The sequence below is a fragment of the Dipodomys ordii genome, unplaced genomic scaffold, assembly GCF_000151885.1.
Source record: "Dipodomys ordii isolate 6190 unplaced genomic scaffold, Dord_2.0 Scaffold239, whole genome shotgun sequence".
Lineage (NCBI taxonomy): Eukaryota > Metazoa > Chordata > Mammalia > Rodentia > Heteromyidae > Dipodomys > Dipodomys ordii.
The window spans coordinates 143,678-151,281 of NW_012267455.1; the positions used below are offsets into that span (position 1 = coordinate 143,678).

Below are 7,604 nucleotides of genomic sequence, written 5' to 3' on the forward strand. Positions count from 1 at the left end.
GAAAAAGTTACAGAAAATGAATCTTCACCTATCATCCCCATTTAAGAACAAGGGACCAGAGTCACTTTTTAAAAACAGTGGCAAAATAGACAGAAGGAAATGGCATGGGAAATTGTAGTACAGGCTTGAGCCCTCTATATCTGCCTAGAAAATCCTAGCCTTATTAAAAGAGTTATCTAGTTTAAAAAGTTGCTATCTTGGAAAATTGTCCTGGGCTTTTTCTAAATGGTCTTAAAAACTAGTGGGATCACAGCCTGCCAAACCTATGCAAAGTATCCTTAACCAGTCTGTTAAAGTGTGACAGTCCCTTGGAGCCACTAAGAGACCTTGTTGCTGCTGCTGCACACGCTAATGGGTAAAGCTCAACGACAGACTGTCAGTCTCCTGGAGGAATTCTACATCTTTACACAGACCACCTTCATAATGGTAAAAGTAGACTGAACTCCTACCTGATTCCATCACCTGAAACTGCTTCCCAGTTGAAAACTGCTAAAACTAAGATCTTGTGGGATATTCGTTTGGTGATATCCAGTAACCCTCTCTACTCACACATTGGATATTAGGGGCAAGGATATCACTGTATTGCCTTGAGCACTTCAGGGTCACAGCCTAGTTTGACTCTGGTATGGTAATAACCTGCTTCCTCCCAGGTATGTGTTAAAGATAAAGGAGAGATTTTTTTTTTATCAATGGAGGTAGGAGTAGGAATGAAACCCCACCCTACACTTAGCTTTAAAATCTCACAAGCTTTATCATCCCAGTGGTGCTTTTAGGTTGTTCTGAGATAACTGGTTCCTCAAGCCAAAGTAACAATGGCAGTTTTAAACTAGCCAAAAAGAAGCTCAGGGAATTGTAAAGAAAATAAGGGTAGTAAAGGAAGCCTTGTGAAAGGAATTTGGGGAAAAATTGATATCATCTGGATGAGAAAGTATTTACAAAGTAAGGATTGTCTTAAAATGTTTGAAAAGAAGACGAATCTTAGCAACTTTAAGTATGTAGCAAGTGGTATGAGTATGTTTTAAAATTGGAGCTGACAAGTACACCTGGTATAAAATTAAGTTAGCTGTGATATACAGAGTCACGACTGGTGGAAGAAAATGTAAGGGCCGTTGGTACTGTTAATTGTATTATTCAGCTTGTATGCTCAACAGACAGGTGTCCTTTGTAAAAGAGAGGATCAGCATAGTCCATCTATTATTTCTGAGATCCGAATACCAAACTGTAAACTTAGAAGACTGTGCCAATGAGGGGACCATTACGTATTTTTGCAAGTGTTGTCTAGAATTGATCTACATTGAAATGATTGCCATTGATATCTTTCTGAATATTCTAAATGTTTATATGTTCAGCTGACCTTTCACAAAACTCATCCCAGAAACAAATTTTTAGTTTGTTAATGCAATCATATGAACATAAACATATGGCCCCAAACCTTAATTACCTTTATCTGCTGTCATTAATGTAGCATACCTAATAGAATTAAGTATATACCCTGAGGCGCAAACACACACACACACACACACACACACACACACACACACACACACACATTTATCACTGTAACTCAGGTTAGGTTCCTTTCATTGGGTATCAGACAATTCTCTAATAATCAAACTTTCCTGCCCAGACACAAAATACATTCATAATTCCACACATACAAAAACACCAGATCATTCAAAATAATGAGAATATTTAATAGAACCATTCAGTTGCTCAGTTGTCCCTGATTTCACTCATACATGACAATGCATTTTTCGTATCATATTTAAAAATCTTTGAGTCTCTCTGATTAGAAGACAAAAATATGCTATCATATAATAGAAAATGTAGGTAAAATTACTTGTCCCAATATAATTTTGAATATATATTATCAAAGACTTCTGTTTATTTCTTGCAGTCTGTTTCTGGCATTCTGCCCTAATGTCTAATATTAAATTATAAAGGACATATTCCTTAATTCATTATTCCTAAAGGTTTTACTATGGAGTAGAATTTGATTTGTTTGCTTATTCTAAATTATACTTACTCAACAACTTGAATTATTGCTTATGTCACTCCTAAACCATCTGAAATATTAAAAAGCACTGGAAATTCACCTTGGCAATGATTTATGAATGACAATAATGGTTGTGGGGAGATAAAGGGTTTGAATTAGGTAGAGTGCAGTAAAAATTGCACTGTTATTTAAAGGGCTGATCATTTAAAATATGCTTTTAAAGTGTGATCTTCTTACTTCATGTAGGAAGGTAAAAGTATGCTTTTCATCACATTCTTGCCTGCAAAGCACTACAATTATTTCCTTTGTACAGTTTATGCCCAGCTGCTACTGTAGTGAAACCTACAAAGAACTGTACATCTGTGCTAGCTGCTCTAGATTTTGAAATTTTCTTCCAGTAGGCCTAGTGATCTGAGCCCAAATTTATGGGATAGTCACATAATCCAAAACCACAAAGCACCACAATATACAAAGACCACGTGAAAAATGAGGTTCAATTTGTTCCTTTGTTATTTCATTTCTTTCTTATTTTAAGAGCTAGAAGCTGTTTATTTCTCATTATTGTTGATGTGACTTAAATAAATCTACCGGATTTTCAAATAAAATAAAGATATATAAAAAAGACATAGTCACAAAATAAAGCTAAACATTTGAGTGATGTTTTTTATTTTAGTCCTGTTCTCCATTTCCTTCATCCTGTTCTCCGTTTCCTTTATATAACATTGAGATGAGCCAAGAATACATGTAAATTGACATATATCAAGCACACAGAACTCTGGAATCTTTGAGCTTTGATTTCTATATCAACTTCACCTACAAAACAAAATTATCACTTGCTTCATGTCTTATGTTCTATACTAAAAACAAGTTTTATTATTTGCAATAATAGATTTCATAATTTATGTAAATGATGCATTGCATAAGTATTTAGTTTCTATTTCCATTGAATTAATATTAAACTTATTTCAGTTTTTTTTCCCACAGTGATTTTTTTATTATGAAAATACTATACAGAGGGGTTACAATTACATCGGCAAGATAGTGAGTATTTTCTTATCAAGTATTGAAGCCTCTTCTTTTGTTTACCCTTCCCATCCCTTCCCATCTTCCCTCGCCCCTTACCCAATCCTCCCCCCAACAAGTTGTAAAGTTCGTTTTGAAATGAAAACTTGTACTTCTCTTTGTTGCAAGAGGTCCACCTGTACCCTTATTTAAACGACTTGTTTGTCTCCTTCCCCTCCACAAATTATACAGACATCAAATACAGTGAAAGCAGGGGTTATACTGTGGTGGAGGGACATACAAAGCAACAAAGAAATAATCTTATAATTGCGTTGGAAACAAATGCATGAAAAAAAATTAAAATACGTATCTTAGGGTTCATTTTCCTAACATCACTTTATCTGACCTTTTCTGCTTGACTCATACATATACTAGATATTGCAAATAAGGGAAATCATTAGACCTATGTGTCTTTGGGCCTGGCTTACTTCACTTAATATAATTTTTTTCCAAGCCTTTCCATTTCCTAACAAATGGGACAATGTCATTCTTTCTGATGGAGGCATAGAATTCCATTGTGTATATATATCACATTTTCCTTTGATCCATTCATCTACTGAGGGGCATCTGGGTTGGTTCCAGATCTTAGCTATGGTAAACAATGCTACAATAAACATAGTTGTGCTGGTAGCGTTAGTATGGTCTTGTTTGTAAACATTTGGGTAAATGCCCAAATGCGGGACTGCTGGGTCATAAGGGAGCTAAATGTGGAATCTTATGAGGAACCTCCATACTACTTTACAAAGTGGTTGAACAAGTTTACACTCCCATCAACAATGAAGTAAGGTTACCTTCTGTCCACATCCCCTCCAGCATCTGTTGTTATGAGAGTTCTTGATTTTTGCCATTGTAACTGGAGTGTGGTGATATCTCAATGTTGTTTTGATTTGCATTTCTTTTATGGCTAGGGAGGTTGAGCATTTCTTCATGTGTCTATTGGCCATCCTTCTTTCTTCTTCAGAGAAGTTTCTCTTTAAGTCATTAGCCCATTTATTTATTAGGCAGTTGTTTCTTTGAGGATTTGTTGTTGGGGGATTTAATTTTTGAGTTCCAAGTATATTTTACATAGGAGACCCTTTTCCGTTGTATGGCTAGTGATGTTCTTCTCCCAATCCGTGGGCTTTCTATTGATCTTGCTAGCTATGTCCTTTGTCATGCAGAAGCTCTGCAACTTCATGCAATCCCATTTGTCCAAACTTTCTTTGATCTGTTGTGTTTCCGGGTATCTATTAAGAAAATTTTGTCCTGCGCCAAGGAGAGGTAGGGTTTCTCCTATTCCATCCTGTAATGTTTTCAGAGTGTCTGCTTTGACTCTGAGGTGTTTTATCCATTTGGAGTTGATTCTGGTGCAGGGTGATATATAAGGATCTAGCTTTGCTTTTCTACAAGTAGTTAACCAATTTTGCCAGCACCATTTACTGAACAAGTTGTCTTTCTTCCATTCTATTTTTTTTAGCTCCCTTATCAAAGATTAGATGGCTATAGATCCATAGGTTCATTTCTGGGTTTTCAAATCTATTCCATTTGTCCTGAGGTCTGTTCTTGTGCCAGTACCAACTCTTTTGATTACTATGGCTTTATAGTAAAGTTTGAAATTTAGTATTAATATTCCTCCAGCAATGTACTTTCCAATGAGCCGGGTTTTTGCTATTCGGGGTCTTTTATTATTCCATATGCATTTTTGGATTGCCTCTTCTATTTCCTTAGAGAATGAGGTTGGAATTTTGATAGGTATCAAAATTGGGAAGTATTGCCATTTTCACGATGTTAATCTTTCCAATCCAGTAGCATGGGAGTTTTTCCCATTGTCTAAGTTCTGTTTTGATTTACTTTTTCACGTTTTTAAAGTTTTCATCATAGAAGTCCTTCACTTCTTTGGTTAAGGAAATTCCTAGGTATTTTATTTTTTGTGGGGCTATTACAAATGGAGTTGCTTTCCTAATTTCAAACCCACTTTTGTCATTGTTGGCATACAGAAAAGCCATTGATTTTTGAGGGTTAATTTTATACCCTGCTACTTTGACAAAGTTTTTTATCAGCTTGAGTAATTTGTGAGTGGGGTCTATGGGATTCTTTAAGTAAAAGATCATGTCATCTACAAAGAGGTAGCGTTTTATTTCTTCTTTCCCTATGTGGATCCCCTTTATGTCTGGATCTTGTCTTATTGCTGTAGCTAGGCATTCTAATATTTGGTTGAATAGAAGTGGAGAGAGTAGACATCCTTGTCTTGTTCCTGAGTTAAGAGGAAATGGCTTTAGTTTCATACCATTAACTATAATGCTGTCTGAAGGTTTGTCATATACAGCCTTTATTGTATTGAGCAATGTCCCATTGATTCCTAATTTTTCCAAAACCTTCATCATAAAGGGGTGGTGGATCTTGTCGATTTTGCTGCATCTATTGAGATAACCATGTGGTTCTTATCCTTGCTCCTCTTGATGTGATGAATAATATTAATTGATTTTCGTATACTGAACCAGCTTTGCATCCGTGAAATGAATCCTGTTTGATCAAGGTGTATGATTTTTTGGATAAATTGTTGAAGTCGATTGGCCAAAATTTTGTTGAAAAGTTTCGCATGAATGTTCATCAAAGAAAAGTTCTATAGTTCTCTTTCTTTGATGAGTCCCTGCCTGGTTTTGGGATGAGTGTTATGATAGCTTCATACAATGTGTTAAGTAGTGAACTTTTTCTTTCAATTTCATTGAAGAGTTGGAGGAGCATTGGTGTGAGCTCAGATTTGAAGGCCTGGTATAATTCTGCTGTAAAATCATCTGGTACTTGACTTTTCTTAGCTGGGAGGTATCTTATTGCTGTTTCTATTTCAATGCTTGACATGGGCCTGTTAAGCTGGTTTAACTCATGGTGGTTTAGTATTGGCATGTCAATATTTGCTAGAAAAAGGTCCATTTCTGCCATGTTCTCAAGCTTATTAGCATAAAGTCTTGAGAAGTATTCCTTTAAAAGGTTCTGAATCTTGGTTGTTTCTGTAGCGGTGTTTCCATTCAACTCTCTACGTTTATTTATTTGGGTGTGTTCTCTTCTTTTACTGATAAGACTTGCTAAGGGTCTGTCAATTTTGTTAATTTTTTCGAAGAACCAACTCTTTGTTTTGCTGATTCTTTCTATAGCTATTTTGGAGTCTAATTCATTTAATTCTGATTTAATTTTAATTATTTCTTTCCGTCTACTGGATTGGGGTTTATCTTGCTGCTCTTTTCAAAGAAGTTCTGATGTCTCATTAAATTGTTGCTTTCAGATCTCTCCAATTTGTTGATGTAGGAACTCAGAGCTATAAACTTGCCTCTGAGTACTGCCTTTCCTGTGTCCCAGAGGAGCTGGTAATTTGTATGCTCATTTTTGTTGAATAGCATGAACATTTGAATTTCTTTTCTAATCTCTTCCTTGACCCATTCGTGATTCAGCAGTGTGTTGTTCAGCCTTCATGTGTTAGGGGACTTTCTTTGATGGCTATTGTTGACTTCTTATTTTATTCTCTTGTGGTCTGAGAGTATGCAAGGTATAACTTCAATGTTTCTGAATTTGGGCAAGTTTGCTTTGAGGCCTAAAACGTGGTCTACTTTAGAAAATGTTACATGTGCTGCTGAGAAAAACGTGTATTCTGATGCTGCTGGGTGAAATATTCAATAGATGTCTGTTAAATCTAGTTGATCTATGCAGTTGTTTAGATCTGCAGTTTCTCTGAGTTGATCTATCTAGTGGGGAGAGTGGTGTGTTAAAATCCCCAACAATTAATGTCTTTGGACCATGTGGGATTTGAGAGAAAGTAGTGTTTCTTGGATACATTTGGGTGCTCCATTGTTTGGCGAATAGATATTTAGAATTGTGATATCCTCCTGAAGGTGAGATCCCTTAATTAGTATGTAGCGACCTTCTTTATCTCTTCTCAGAAATTTTAATTTGAAGTATATTTTATCTGATATTAGGATTGCAACTCTTGCCTTTTTATGGGGGCCGTTTGCTTGATAGATTTTGTCCAGCCTCTAACATTGAAAATGTGTTTGTTTTTATGGGCAATATGTGACTCCAGAAGACAGCAGATAGAAGGATCTTGTTTTTTAATGCAACTAGGCAGTCTATGTTACTTAATTGTGGAGTGAAGTCCGTTAATGATAAGACATAGGACTGAGAGGTATTTCGCAGTTCTAACCATGTTATCCACGTTCTTGGGGACAGTGAAAACTGGCTTCTTCCTATGGTTTTGGATTCTCAGTTTGGGTGCAGTTTCTTGGCCTTTATTGTGGTCTTGTTGGTTTTCTATATGTAGGACATCTTTAAGAATCTTTTGTAGGGCTGGTTTGCTGGAGATGTATTGTTTCAATTTTTCTTTGCTATGGAAGTTTTTTATTTGGCCTTCAATTAGGAAGGAGAGTTTAGCTGGGTACAGTATTCTTGGTTGATAGTTGTTTGTTTTTAGGGCATGACATACATCATTCCAGGCTCTTCTTGCTTTGATTGTCTCTGCTGAGAAATCTGAGGTGATTCTAATTGCTTTCCCTTTATAGGTGATTAATCTTTTCTCCTT

At 36.0% G+C, this 7,604-nt stretch overlaps 1 pseudogene; it reads left to right on the forward strand.

Annotated features, from left to right (window-relative positions):
* The first annotated feature begins 351 nt into the window (after positions 1-351).
* LOC106000794 overlaps positions 352-7,604 on the forward strand; it is a 41,717-nt pseudogene continuing 34,464 nt past the window's right edge.